Genomic DNA, 15,706 nt, shown 5'->3' with positions numbered 1-15,706 from the left:
TGCTGGATGGAGAGTGATGCTCAACTAACTTGTCTCTTCATAATAACCTTTGAAATATAATACAGTTTTGAAGTCCAAAAACATTTATCTTGGTCTCATCACTTCAGAGTATAGGGTCCAAGTAGTCTTCCTATTTTTCAGTATGGGCCCTGCCAAATTGTAGGTGGGCTTTTTTGTGCATGGGCATCAAGAGAAGCTTACATTGTGGACATCACCCATGCATGCCATTCCTATACAGCGTACGCCATTTTGTGTGAAAATACTCAGTCTGGTGTTGCTTTCTACTCCTTCAACTGTAGTGAACATGCAAGTCAGTATTCATTAACCCTTCTCATCAGAATACTCTCCTGTTTAGATGTTAACTTCCTTGGCTGGCCTGGACCTTTCTGTGAGATGATTTCAGTTCCATTTTTGTTATTTTTTTTTATCACTATTGCTACAGTATCCTAACTGATAGGTAAAGTTTTGCTGATCTTTTTGTACCTTTCACCTTTTTTGTATCAAGAAATTATTTTCTCGGGTGGCGTTGCTCTTCGATGCGGTGCTGTTGTTGAAAGCATGAAATGGGAGGAGGTTTTCTTTAAGTAGCAACTTTTTATGGTCAACTGTCTGCTGGACACATGTTTAATGAATGATTATACTTACCTGTGGCTGTAAACCTGTTAACTTAAAGGGACTCTGTCACCTCTATTTGGCGGGATATTAAAATGAGTTGTTACTGGTCAGATGGGTGGCGTATCCTCATAATTTCCCCATCCTTTTTTTCTGCTATAGTTTATTGCATAAGAGTATGCGTGTGCCATAGTTGGCGAGTGCGCCTGCATTCTTCGGTGGCGCACTCGCAGTATGCTTTTCCCTACTGCGGGCAAAGCTGAAAAGCATTACAGCGCATGCACCCGCGTACTATGTCCTGGAACACAGCGAAATACTTCCGGAACATAGTGCGCGGGCGCATGTGCAGTAATGCTTTTCAGCTTTTTCCGCAGTAGGGCAAAGCATACTGTGCGTGTGCCACCGAAGACTGCAGTCACATGCGCCAACTATGGCACACGTATACTCTTAGGCACTAAGCTATTGCGGAAAAAAGGGATGGACGGGGTGGAGAAATTACGAGGATACGCCGCCCATCTGACCGGTAACAACTCATTTTAATATCCTGCCAAATTGAGGTGACAGAGTCCCTTTAATTTGAATTTTGTAGTCTAATCTTAAGATTTGCACCTAAAACTTTAATTGGGGTGTACTCATTTTGCAACACTGTGTTGAGTGAACTTGTTAGGTAAATTACTTTTTTGGGTGTGCAAAATAACAAATCATGTTTGCAATTAATGGTCCATATTTGTGAGAGTATTTTGCACTATAGTATCTTCTAGAAAATGTTGATTTGTAAAGGAAACTAGAGGTGTTCTGACAAATCAGTTGAAGTGCACACATTTATGCTAAGCACTGTATTACAGCACTGTTATCTACATCTATATGGTCACTGTATGTGATAATACTGTGCTTAAACTTTGTATATTGTTTTTATTCAGTAACAACATTTTTGGCTGCTGAGGGGTCCACTATACACACTAGGAATAACTTTTACAACTCTAGATGTGCATATAGTTTGGGCGCTAATTCAGTTGTGAATTAAAATCTAAGCCAGCTGTCAATTGACATATAATTTAAAAATACTCACAGAATATTTGGCCAAAATATGTGCCTTTTTAAGGCAGAAAAATTGTACAAAGCTCCTTGATAAATTGTTTCCACATTGTAGTGCAGCGGGGTTGGTGCAGTGTGACAGATAGGCAGGGACCACAGGAAAGTTCAACACAAATGTCTTTTAATGAAAAAAAAACTCGCAAAAGAAACAAAATGTGGAATCCTCCGGATCACAGCCAGGAATCAAGACAGTCCTTATCCATGACCTGCTGCAGCGGACGACTACACCACCGTGCAACGCTGAGGGGTGTCAGGCCTTTTGGCTCTGCTTGGCTTTGTGTTTCCTCACAAAGGATGAGTTTTGCTGAGCCACCTGCTCTGCAAGTTTACAAACCAAGACTGCCACACCCACCCATTTGTTGCAGGGATTTTTTAAATAAAATCTGTGGCCATGGGCCACTTGTAAGACCTGGCATGGAGTGAGCGGACAGCCTCATTACCATCATGTAGTCCAAAAATAAAAGCCCATGCCAGATTTTCTTAAGTCTGCCTTGGGCAAATAGCTTGTCCAAGACCAAACTTACTTTTATTTTGCACTGCAATCACAGCTATGTCTGTGACTGCAATGCACTCCAGCGGCCTCAATACACTTCTGTGCACATCCTGGGGACACAAAGCGACCCTCGCATATAACACCTGTCACTGTCTCACAACATTTATCTGTATTTACGGTTTACCAATGCCCCCCTACCAGATCCCATCTTTCACTATTGGATAAGTAGAATGTTTAGGACCCCGAATTCTTGCAGTGTGCTTTGCGTTTACATGAAATTATAAGGCAACGTTTACCTAACATGAATCATTTTACAAACCAAAAAGTAAATTTTTGACTTCTGAAATAAGCCAAAAAAATCTGCATATCACTTACAATGTAGACATCCGCACTAATGCTCCTCCAGTCCCTTTCCCCGGCTGTCACCTCTCACCTAACAAAAATATTCAACCTTTCCCTCACTTCCGGTATTTTTCCCTCCTCATTTAAGCATGCCATCATACATCCATTACTTAAAAAAACATCCCTCGATCAAAACTGTGCCGCTAATTATAGACCTGTCTCTAATCTTCCCTTCGTCTCTAAACTCCTCGAACGCCTGGTCCACTCCCGTCTTACCCGCTATCTCTCAGATAACTCTCTTCTCGACCCTCTTCAATCTGGCTTCCGCTCTTTACACTCTACTCAAACTGCCCTCACTAAAGTCTCTAATGACCTACTAACAGCTAAATCTAATGGTCACTACTCCATGCTAATTCTCTTGGATCTCTCTGCAGCATTCGATACTGTGGATCATCAGCTCCTCCTCACTATGCTCCGCTCCATCGGCCAGGACACCGTTCTCTCCTGGTTCTCCTCCTATCTCTCTGACCGATCCTTCACTGTATGTTTTGCTGGTTCCTCCTCCTCTCACCTTCCCCTCACTGTTGGGGTTCCTCAAGGATCAGTCCTAGGCCCCCTCCTCTTCTCTTTGTATACTGCCCCTATTGGACAAACAATCAGTAGATTTGGTTTCCAGTACCATCTCTATGCTGACGACACCCAATTATACACTTCTTCTCCTGATATCACACCTGCCTTTTTAGAAAACACCAGTGATTGTCTTACCGCTGTCTCTAACATCATGTCCTCCCTCTATCTAAAACTTAACCTGTCAAAAACTGAACTCCTCGTGTTCTCTCCCTCTACTAACCTACCTTTGCCTGACATTGCCATCTCCGTGTGCGGTTCCACCATTACTCCAAAGCAACATGCCCGCTGCCTTGGGGTCATCCTTGATTCTGACCTTTCATTCACCCCCCACATCCGATCACTGGCTCGCTCTTCTTACCTGCATCTCAAAAACATTTCTAGAATTCGCCTTTTTCTTACTTTCGACTCTGCAAAAACTCTTACTGTTTCACTTATTCATTCTCGTCTGGACTATTGTAACTCTCTACTAATCGGCCTCCCTCTTACCAAACTTTCCCCGCTTCAATCTGTCCTGAATGCTGCTGCCAGGATCATATTACTCACCAACCGTTACACCGATGCCTCTACCTTGTGCCAGTCATTACACTGGCTACCCATCCACTCCAGAATCCAGTACAAAACTACTACCCTCATCCACAAAGCACTCCATGGCTCAGCACCACCCTACATCTCCTCCCTGGTATCAGTCTACCACCCTACCCGTGCCCTCCGCTCCGCTAATGACCTCAGGTTAGCATCCTCAATAATCAGAACCTCCCACTCCAGTCTCCAAGACTTTACACGTGCTGCGCCGATTCTTTGGAATGCACTACCTAGGTTAATACGATTAATCCCCAATCCCCACAGTTTTAAGCGTACCCTAAAAACTCATTTGTTCAGACTGGCCTACCGCCTCAATGCATTAACCTAATGATCCCTGTGTGGCCTATTTATTAAAAAAAATAAATAAAAAAAAACAAAAAAACAATCAGGTTCCTCGCATCATGTTCTCATTCACTTTATGCAGTTAATAGCCCTCTGTGTCTGTACTGCTACATACTTAGGCAGTTAACTGGTTCATGCAGCTTTACATGAACACCCGAGCCTTACACTATGGCCGGTCCGAATAACTAAAGCAATTGTTACCATCCACCTCTCGTGTCTCCCCTTTTCCTCATAGTTTGTAAGCTTGCGAGCAGGGTCCTCATTCCTCCTGGTATCTGTTTTGAACTGTATTTCTGTTATGCTGTAATGTCTATTGTCTGTACAAGTCCCCTCTATAATTTGTAAAGCGCTGCGGAATATGTTGGCGCTATATAAATAAAAATTATTATTATTATTATTATTATTATAATGCTTGTTCTGCACAGTGCAACAAAACTGCACCAAAATTGTGGCGCACATTTTTGACACAAAGCAAGTTAATTAATAGGTGATATAATTTAGACTACACAGTGTTAGGGTTGGCGGAACGCACCAAATATATATAGTTTATTAAATGGAATTGGTGCGTTCGCAACCCGGGATCCACCGTGCAGGAAAGTACCTGCTGCTAAGTAAGACGGACTATATGGCGGTTCTATAAGTATACACACAAGGGTGAACTTCACCCTGCGTGAAGGAAGCGATCCTGTTGCGTCACAGGACCGCGGTACCGCACATAGAGCGTGAGCAATAAGTCAGCGAACACAACCCCAACTAGGATTGAAGTCCGATTAGACCACTGCTGGCACAACACCGCAACTGGGTGTGTAAGGAAACTATTGAAATAGTAAATAAAGGCACGAGAGTGCGTGCGGTGCCGCACTGATGGACGCCACTAACCACCCAGGCTTGGGTAAGGAAAGCGCAGAGGAAGCGCACGACGCCGTACTGGCGGACACAGCAACTGGACGCTGTGATGTGTGTTACGTGCTGTTGGATAAGTCGGGCGCTAGATAGCAAACATACACCTTCCGCAAACAGACATTCAATAGGGAGGGTTATTTAAAGAGCGACTTTCACTCACAACACACACACATATTTACAAGACAATACTAGCACATGGCCGTGCAGTCATGCGCAGTTTATATAGTTGCAGCACAGGAAGCTGCTACTGAAGTTTTTGCCCTTTCAGGACCTTCCAGGAGGACCAATGGAAAGTGCTGCAGTACCTGAGCATGTTTTGCCCTTTCAGGACCTTCCAGGAGGACCAATGGAATGTACTGCAGTACCTGAGCATGTGACCGAACATGTGGCCCTCGACCTCCAATGGGAGACCCTGCCCTGGGCATGCTCAGTGTGAGTAAATAAGGACGTAGTCCAAGAGAGGCTTGCTCGCCGCAGATCAGTGCAGGGTACCATAGGAAAGCCAGAAAAGGCAGTAGTAACCCTATGCACCGAATCAGCCTCAGCGAGACGCTGGGAGCGACGTCTCCGCTGAGCAGAGCCCACTGCGGCCGGTACAGAATGGGAGACCGCAGCTGACACAGATCGAGATTCCCCCTGTGCAGCAGAGGAAACTCGACTCCTAACACACAGTTATAATTAGACAGATTCATCAAATTGCATGAACCACTATGATAATTTAGGCTCATTTTAAGGCTGTATAATCTTGGGGACTATGTACATGAACCACAAACCAACCTATACATGTTTTATTTACAAAGGAGTTATGGAATTGTGCAACTCAGTACATCCTTTGATCACCATCACCAAGACCAGTTGATTTATTGAGGGTGCTTAATGTGTCGCACCTCACTGCTCAGATATTAATAACCTATCCTAAAGATTGGCCATCACTATAAAAGTCATGGATAAACCTTTAACATTTCATTGCCTAAGAACTAAACAAAATTTATAATTTTGTCCCAATAGGATAATAATACATGATGAATGACTATGATTCAAATAGTAAAGTTTTAAAGTGAACCTGTCAGGTCCTCCATGTTCCCAGAACAGCAAGCAGTTGTATCTACATATCTAAATACCCTGCCTTTCATTCCCTTTATTACATTAAAGACATAAACAGAGCTTTAGAAAAAGTATTTCTAAAGTCTGTTTATGATATGTAAATGAAGCCTTTGACTAGTGGATGGTACATTAACCCCTTCCCGACCCATGACGCCACGTAGGCGTCATGAAAGTCGGTGCCAATCCGACCCATGACGCCTATGCGGCGTCATGGAAAGATCGCGTCCCTGCAGGCCGGGTGAAAGGGTTAACTCCCATTTCACCCGATCTGCAGGGACAGGGGGATTGGTAGTTTAGCACAGGGGGGGTGGCTTCACCCCCTCGTGGCTACGATCGCTCTGATTGGCTATTGAAAGTGAAACTGCCAATCAGAGCGATTTGTAATATTTCACCTATTATAACGGGTGAAATATTACAATCCAGCCATGGCCGATGCTGAAATATCATCGGCCATGGCTGGAAATACTAATGTGCCCCCACCCCACCGATCGCCCCCGCAGCCCCCCGATCTGGCCGGTACACTGCTCCGGCTCCCCTCCGTCCAGTGCTCCGCTCCCCCCCGTGCTCTTGTCCGCTCCCCCGTGCTCCAATCACCCCCGCGTGTTCCAATCACCCCCCCTGCACTCCGATCCACACCCCCCTGTGCTCCGTTCCACCCCCCCGTGCTCCATTCCAGCCCCCCCGTGCTCCATTCCAGCCCCCCCGTGCTCCGTTCCACCCCTCACGCGCTCCGATTCCCCCCCCGTGCTCCGATCCCCCCCCTGTGGTCCCCCCCACCCCATCATACTTACCGATCCAGCCGGGGTCCCGTCCGTCTTCTCCCTGGGCGCCGCCATCTTCCAAAATGGCGGGCGCATGTGCAGTGCGCCCGCCGAATCTGCCGGCTGGCAGATTCGTTCCAAAGTGCATTTTGATCACTGAGATATAATCTATCTCAGTGATCAAAATAAAAAAAATAATAAATGACCCCCCCCCTTTGTCACCCCCATAGGTAGGGACAATAAAAAAATAAAGAAATTTTTTTTTTCCACTAATGTTAGAATAGGGTTAGGGTTAGGGGTAGGGTTAGGGGTAGGGTTTAGGGGTAGGGTTAGGGTTAGGGGTAGGGTTAGGGGTAGGGTTAGGGGTAGGGTTAGGGTTAGGGTTAGGGCTAGGGGTAGGGGTAGGGTTAGGGGTAGGGTTAGGGGTAGGGTTAGGGTTAGGGCTAGGGTTAGGGCTAGGGTTAGGGTTTCGGTATGTGCACACGTATTCTGGTCCTCTGCGGATTTTTCCGCTGCGGATTTGATAAATCCGCAGTGCTAAACCGCTGCGGATTTATGGCGGATTTACCGCGTTTTTTTCTGCGCATTTCACTGCGGTTTTACAACTGCGATTTTCTATTGGAGCAGTTGTAAAACCGCTGCGGAATCCGCACAAAAGAAGTGACATGCTGCGGAATGTAAACCGCTGCGTTTCCGTGCAGTTTTTCCGCAGCATGTGTACAGCGATTTTTGTTTCCCGTAGGTTTACATTGAACTGTAAACTCATGGGAAACTGCTGCGGATCCGCAGCGTTTTCCGCAGCGTGTGCACATACCTTTAGAATTAGGCTATGTGCACACGGTGCGGATTTGGCTGCGGATTCGCAGCAGTGTTCCATCAGGTTTACAGTACCATGTAAACATATGAAAAACCAAATCCGCTGTGCCCATGGTGCGGAAAATACCGCGCGGAAACGCTGCGTTGTATTTTCCGCAGCATGTCAATTCTTTGTGCGGATTCCGCAGCGTTTTACACCTGTTCCTCAATAGGAATCCGCAGGTGAAATCCGCACAAAAAACACTGGAAATCCGCGGAAAATCCGCAGGTAAAACGCAGTGCCTTTTACCCGCGGATTTTTCAAAAATGGTGCGGAAATATCTCACACGAATCCGCAACGTGGGCACATAGCCTTAGGGTTAGGGTTGGAATTAGGGTTGTGGTTAGGGTTAGGGGTGTGTTGGGGTTAGGGTTGTGGTTAGGGGTGTGTTGCGGTTAGGGTTGTGATTAGGGTTATGGCTACAGTTGGGATTAGAGTTAGGGGTGTGTTGGGGTTAGTGTTGGAGGTAGAATTGAGGGGTTACCACTGTTTAGGCACATCAGGGGTCTCCAAACGCAACATGGCGCCACCATTGATTCCAGCCAATCTCGTATTCAAAAAGTCAAATGGTGCTCCCTCACTTCTGAGCCCCGACGTGTGCCCAAACAGTGGTTTACCCCCACATATGGGGTACCAGCATACTCAGGACAAACTGCGCAACAATTACTGGGGTCCAATTTCTCCTGTTACCCTTGTGAATCTAAAAAAATGCTTGCTAAAACATAATTTTTGAGGAAAGAAAAATGATTTTTTATTTTCACGGCTCTGCGTTGTAAACGTCTGTGAAGCACTTGGAGGTTCAAAGTGCTCACCACATATCTAGATAAGTTCCTTGGGGGGTCTAGTTTCTAAAATGGGGTCACTTGTGGGGGTTTCTACTGTTTAGGCACACCAGGGGCTCTGCAAACGCAACGTGACACCCGTAGACCATTCCATCAAAGTCTGCATTTCAAAAGTCACTACTTCCCTTCTGAGCCCCGACGTGTGCCCAAACAGTGGTTTACCCCCACTCATGGGGTATCAGCGTATTCAGGAGAAACTGGACAACAACTTTTGGGGTCCAATTTCTCCTGTAACCCTTGGGAAAATAAAAAATTCTGGGCTAAATAATTATTTTTGAGGAAAGAAAACGTATTTATTATTTTCACGGCTCTGCATTATAAACTTCTATGAAGCGCTTGGGGGTTCAAAGTGCTCACCACACATCTAGATAAGTTCCTTTCGGGGTCTAGTTTCCAAAATGGGGTCACTTGTGGGGGGTTTCTACTGTTAAGCCACATCAGGGGCTCTGCAAACGCAACGTGATGCCCACAGAGCATTCCATCAAAGTCTGCATTTCAAAACGTCACTACTTCACTTCCGAGCCTCGGCATGTGCCCAAACAGTGGTTTACCCCCACATATGGGGTATCAGCGTACTCAGGAGAAACTGTACAACAACTTTTGGGGTCCAATTTCTTCTGTAACCCTTGGGAAAATAAAAAATTCTGGGCTAAATAATTATTTTTGAGGAAAGAAAACGTATTTATTATTTTCACGGCTCTGCATTATAAACTTCTATGAAGCACTTGGGGGTTCAAAGTGCTCACCACACATCTAGATAAGTTCCTTTGGGGGTCTAGTTTCCAAAATGGGGTCACTTGTGGGGGGTTTCTACTGTTAAGCCACATCAGGGGCTCTGCAAACGCAACGTGACGCCCACAGAGCATTCCATCAAAGTCTGCATTTCAAAACGTCACTACTTCACTTCCGAGCCCCGGCATGTGCCCAAACAGTGATTTACCCCCACATATGGGGTATCAGCGTACTCAGGAGAAACTGGACAACAACTTTTGGGGTCAAATTTCTCCTGTTACCCTTGGGAAAATAAAAAATTGCAGGCTAAAAGATCATTTTTGAGAAAATAATTTTTTTTTTTTATTTTCATGGCTCTGCGTTATAAACTTCTGTGAAGCACTTGGGGGTTCAAAGTCCTCACCACACATCTAGATTAGTTCCTTTGGGGGTCTAGTTTCCAAAATGGTGTCATTTCTGGGGGATCTCCAATGTTTAGGCACACAGGGGCTCTCCAAACGTGACATGGTGTCCGCTAATGATTGGAGCTAATTTTCCATTTAAAAAGCCAAATGGCGTGCCATCCCTTCCGAGCCCTGCCGTGCGCCCAAACAGTGGTTTACCCCCACATATGGGGTATCAGCATACTCAGGACAAACTGGACAACAATATTTGGGGTCCAATTTCTCCTATTATCCTTGGCAAAATAGGAAATTCCAGGCTAAAAAATCATTTTTGAGGAAAGAAAAATTATTTTTTATTTTCATGGCTCTGCGTTATAAACTTCTGTGAAGCACCTGAGGGTTTAAAGTGCTCACTAGGCATCTAAATAAGTTCCTTGGGGGGTCTAGTTTCCAAAATGGGGTCACTTGTGGGGGAGCGCCAATGTTTAGGCACACAGGAGCTATCCAAACGCGACATGGTGTCCGCTAACGATGGAAATAATTTTTCATTCAAAAAGTCAAATGGCGCTCCTTCCCTTCCGAGCCTTACCATGTGCCCAAACAGTGGTTTACCCCCACATGTGAGGTATTGGTGTACTCAGGAGAAATTGCCCAACACATTTTAGGATCCATTTTATCCTGTTGCCCATGTGAAAATGAAAAAATTGAGGCTAAAATAATTTTTTTGTGAAAAAAAAGTACTTTTTCATTTTTACGGATCAATTTGTGAAGCACCTGGGGGTTCAAAGTGCTCACTATGCATCTAGATAAGTTCCTTGGGATGTCTAGTTTCCAAAATGGGGTCACTTGTGGGGGAGCTCCAATTTTTAGGCACACGGGGGCTTTCCAAACGTGACATGGTGTCCGCTAAAGAGTGGAGCCAATTTTTGATTCAAAAAGTCAAATGGCGCTCCTTCCCTTCCAAGCCCTGCCGTGCGCCCAAACAGTGGTTTACCCCCACATATGAGGTATCAGCGTACTCAGGACAAATTGGACAACAACTTTCGTGGTTCAGTTTCTCCTTTTACCATTGGGAAACTAAAAAAATTTTTGCTAAAAGATAATTTTTGTGACTAAAAAGTTAAATGTTCATTTTTTCCTTCCATGTTGCTTCTGCTGCTGTGAAGCACCTGAAGGGTTAATAAACTTCTTGAATGTGGTTTTGAGTACCTTGAGGGGTGTAGTTTTTAGAATGGTGTCACTTTTGGGTATTTTCAGCCATATAGACCCCTCAAACTGACTTCAAATGTGAGGTGGTCCCTAAAAAAAATGGTTTTGTAAATTTCGTTGTAAAAATGACAAATCGCTGGTCAAATTTTAACCCTTATAACTTCCTAACAAAAAAAAATTTTGTTTCCAAAATTGTGCTGATGTAAAGTAAACATGTGGGAAATGTTATTTATTAACTATTTTGTGTCACATATCTCTCTGGTTTAACAGAATAAAAATTCAAAATGTGAAAATTGCAAAATTTTCTAAATTTTCGCCAAATTTCCGTTTTTATCACAAATAAACGCAGAATTTATTGACCTAAATTTACCACTAACATGAAGCCCAATATGTCACGAAAAAACAATCTCAGAACCGCTAGGATCCGTTGAAGCGTTCCTGAGTTATTACCTCATAAAGGGACACTGGTCAGAATTGCAAAAAACGGCAAGGTCTTTAAGGTCAAAATAGGCTGGGTCATGAAGGGGTTAATAGTTTCATTGGACTATTTTCCTCATTAAAAAAAGATAGTCTAATATTATAAACTCATTTATTTAGTTCCATTTGGTTTCTTTTAGGCCTTGTGTGAAAATCTGTTGTAGCTTTAGGTAACATTTTTGTGTAAATGTGGAGAATTCTGAACGATTTAAAAAGTTTCAAGTACAACTGTTTCCAAAAGTCAATCAAAAGAGACCTGTCAATCAAGCTGATCCATGTGGAAAGAATTTGAAGTGGAGAGGCACTTCTTCCTGAACTCAGCACTTAACACTTGCTGCAATAGTGGTAGCTTCTCAAAATAATTGAAGCACTTTGGTATAAGATATGGTTGAATTCCTTGATGACATACACTGTATATACAAAGATTTTGTGAGATTCACTATACATGTACAGCATTGTGACAGTGTAGGCTCAAAAACTGTGACCCTAAAAAGCTCAAGGGGGTGGGATGCACCTAGCAATGTTAAAAGCGCGCTCAGAAACATTGTTTGCCCTTGGATTGACTCCTGGCCCTGGCTATACCAATAACTTGTCCTTCTTAAAATAGCTTAGATTGATCAGAGGTGTGCAAACCAGTGGTTACAAAAGTTTGCATAAGTCTTATGGGTTAGAGAACCAAAGAATAAATGTTCCCACCATAGTAGTCAAGTAATCAGGATGCCATTATAAGTAGGGTGCCGTATGCTAGTTTTCATCAAAAATTGATTCAAAGAACCCTTTAATTTGCCAGAACATGTTCTGTGGTTCCTGAGAACACAGCAGCAATGACCTGCCAAGATTGCAGTAGATAAAAATTGTAGATAACAAAAAGATAATAGATAACTAAAAATGAATAATTATAGATTGGTCACATCACTGATGTGACTACTATACAAACCATACGGAACTTCATGGGACATGGCCATTAACCCCTTAATGACCGCTGATACGCATTAAAACGGCAGTCACTAAAGAGGCCTTTTTCCCTCCTTGCCATATTGAAATGGCAATCAGGAAAAAGGGTATTGGGCTCCCTAGCATTGGAAAATCTCCTGGGTTTCAGCTTTCGGGGGTAGATGAGACCCTGGAGAACATGAGCATGGCCAGTTTTTCAGATCTCTGACCACGTTAAAAAAAAGCGAGCAGCTATTAGAATCATTTCTCTCTCTTCTTACATGATATTCATATCAGAGAAGAGATAATTGAGGTCCCCAAGCCCCCCCCCCCCTGTAACCTTTGCCATCCTCCAGTCCCTCCAGCATCATCCTTGGCCCTCCGCAACTCTTCATGGAAAAACATTCCGGGCCAGATCTGCTGGCCGGCACCCGACAACTCTGAGATTTTTCTCATTGGTTCATTTTGATCACTGTGAAAGATCTTAGCACAGTGATCAAAAAACAATAATTAATATGTTACCCCCTATGCTATCCCCTTAGTCAGATTACATTTTAATTTTATAATTCTTATTTCTTTCATTCATTGCCATTAGGATTAGGGTTAGGGTTGGGGTTAGGCTAGGAATAGGGGTTTCCAAAAGTAAAATAAAAAAAAGAATTATGATATGATGACAAGTGTTAAGCGCAAGTGCTTGCTACTCGAGTTTGAATCAGTGTTACTCGAGCACTCACGATACTTGGTGGTTACCTGAGCACCCCGATACAAATTCGAGTAGCAAGCACTTGCTCTCAACACTAATGATGACATATTCAATACAACGACCTAATATTAGAAAATTCTGTGTAGTATCTTTGGGTTAAAAATTTTCATTATATCCCTGGATAAAATCTTTGAAGGGTGTAGTTTCCAAAATGATGTCATTGGTGGGGGGTTTCCACTGCTTGGACACAAGGGGCTTTCCAAAAGTGACATGGCATCAGCTATAGATTCCAGCCATTTTTGTGTTCAAAAAGTCAAACTGTGCTCTTTCTTTCCGAGCCCTGCTGTGCGCCAAAACAGTAGTTTTTGCCCACATTTGGGATATCAGCGTACTCAGGAGAAATTGAACAACAAATTTTGGAGACCATTTGGGGCTAAACCATGATATGAACATATGATGGAGAGAACTACTGTTTGGGCGCACGGCAGGGCTTGGAAAGGAAGGAGCATCATTTGACTTTTTGAATGTAATATTTCCTAGAAACATTAGCTGAGGCCATGTCCTATTTGGAGTCGCCCTGATGTGCCTAAACAGTGGAAACCCCCACAAGGGACCCCATTTTGGAAAATTGACAGCTCAAAGAATGTATGTAGATGTGGAGTGAGCACCTTGAACCACCAGGTGCTTCACAGAAGTTTATAACGTTGAGCTGTGAAAATAAAAACATCAAATTTCCCCACAAAAATGTTATTTTAAAAATTTAGCATTTTCATAATGTAACAGGAGAAACTGCACCATACAATTTTTTTTGCCATTTCTTCTGAGTATGCCAATACCTCAATATACTTATAAATCTAGTGTTTGGGTAAATGACAAGACTTTGAAGGGAAGAAGCACAATATTGGAGTTCATATTTAGCTGGAATGATTTGAGGGTGCCATGTAAAATTGGCAGAGCTCCTGAGGTGCCAGACCAACAGAAACCCGCATACGTGAACTAATTTTACAAACTACATTTTGCAAAGTACCCCTTTGGGAATTTATCTACAGTTGTACAGGAAAGATATATATCTTGGTACCGTGTTAGCCAGTAGATAGAAAAATATTTTGAATTGAGAGTCCTCAGTGGCTGATACCTTTTAATGGCTAACTGAAAAGATGGTAACAAATTGCAAGCTTTTGAGACTACACAGGTCTCTTCATCAGGCAAAGACTAAAAGAAATTCTGAAGAATCACATATTTATGCACAACATAGCACAGAAAGAAAAGGAAAAACCATGGATAAGACAGGTGACATGAAGCAGAATTACCATGAGTGATAAACAGTTATGTCCATAAATATTGGGCCAGTTCTTAGATAAGGATTGTTTTATTGTCCTCTGATTAGGGTCTCTGTTGTGATGACCCCTCATAGTCTGAGGGGCAAGTTCCTTAGTTGATGTAAAAAGACATAAATCCGTGCGACACATTCATTCCTGCATTAAGACTGCCAAAGGTCGTCATCAGTTTATATTCCCAGACTCTTCTGTCTCTCTGAGATTTGAAGCTACCTTTTAACACAAGTAATTTCATGTCCATAATGTTATGATTTGGAAGACAAAAATGTATTGCCACAGGTAGATCCATTCTTTTTTCTCTTATTGTGTGGTGGTGAGAATTCATTCTTGTTCTAAGCTTTTGCCCTGTCTCCCCCACATACAGACCTCCAGTTGGACATTTAGTACAAATAATTAGGTACACCACATTAGAAGTTGCGCAGCTGAAAGTACCTGGTATCTTGTAGTCCTGATGTGAATTGGGGATATTTATCTTGTCCATGGTCATTAAAAATGGACAGGTTTTACATTTTTTCTGATTGCAAGGAAAGGTACCTGCAGCAGTTGGAGAGGACAAGGAGCTCTTGACAATGATGCTTCTTAGATTTGGGGGCTGCCTAAAACACAGTAGTGGGGGGTCTGGAAAATTGGATTGTAAGCGGGCATCTTTACGTAGTAAAGGTTGTAATTTCCGTGCAGCTCCCATTAGCACCTCCAGATTTGGATTATAGGTAACTACTAGAGGTAACCGGTTATTTTCTTCTTTAGCTTTGTAATGTAGCAGGTGATTCCTTGGTATTCTGGTGGCTCTTGTAATCTGGTTTTCAATTGTTCTTGGATGGTAGCCCGGATTCAAAAAAGGTCTTTCTGAGGCGACCAAGGTGTTCATCCCTATCCATTGGGTTGGAACATATACGATTTTATCAGAATGCTTGGCTGTAGACAAGAGTTTTTTATGTGTTTTGGATGGAAACTGTCCCATTTAAGGTATGTTGGACGGTCGATTGGCTTCTGATACAGGAATGTCTCTATTTTATTGTTCTGCAGCTTAATGATGGTGTCCAAAAAGTTAATTTCAGTGCAGGAGTAGTTGAGTGTCAAGTTGATAGTAGGATGAAATTGATTAAACTGTTCATGGAACGTCTTTAGCTGTGGCTCAGACTCCGTCCAGATGATTAAAATGTCATCAATGTTGCGGTAGTACGCCAGAGGCCTGACACAAAAGCATCTAACTGTGTCATTAATCTCTCAGATTATAAAACCAACAAAGTGGAGCTGGCCATGCTTTCCAGAGGACTCTCATTTTGTCCTACTAAGACCCTGGATAAAACTGAACTCTGCAGTGATATGGAACATTTTTTCAGGAGACTGCGCCTGAGGGAATATTTCAA

This window comes from Ranitomeya imitator, chromosome 5 (assembly GCF_032444005.1).
Source record: "Ranitomeya imitator isolate aRanImi1 chromosome 5, aRanImi1.pri, whole genome shotgun sequence".
NCBI classification, from domain to species: domain Eukaryota; kingdom Metazoa; phylum Chordata; class Amphibia; order Anura; family Dendrobatidae; genus Ranitomeya; species Ranitomeya imitator.
Note: the sequence above shows the minus strand (reverse complement) of the source record.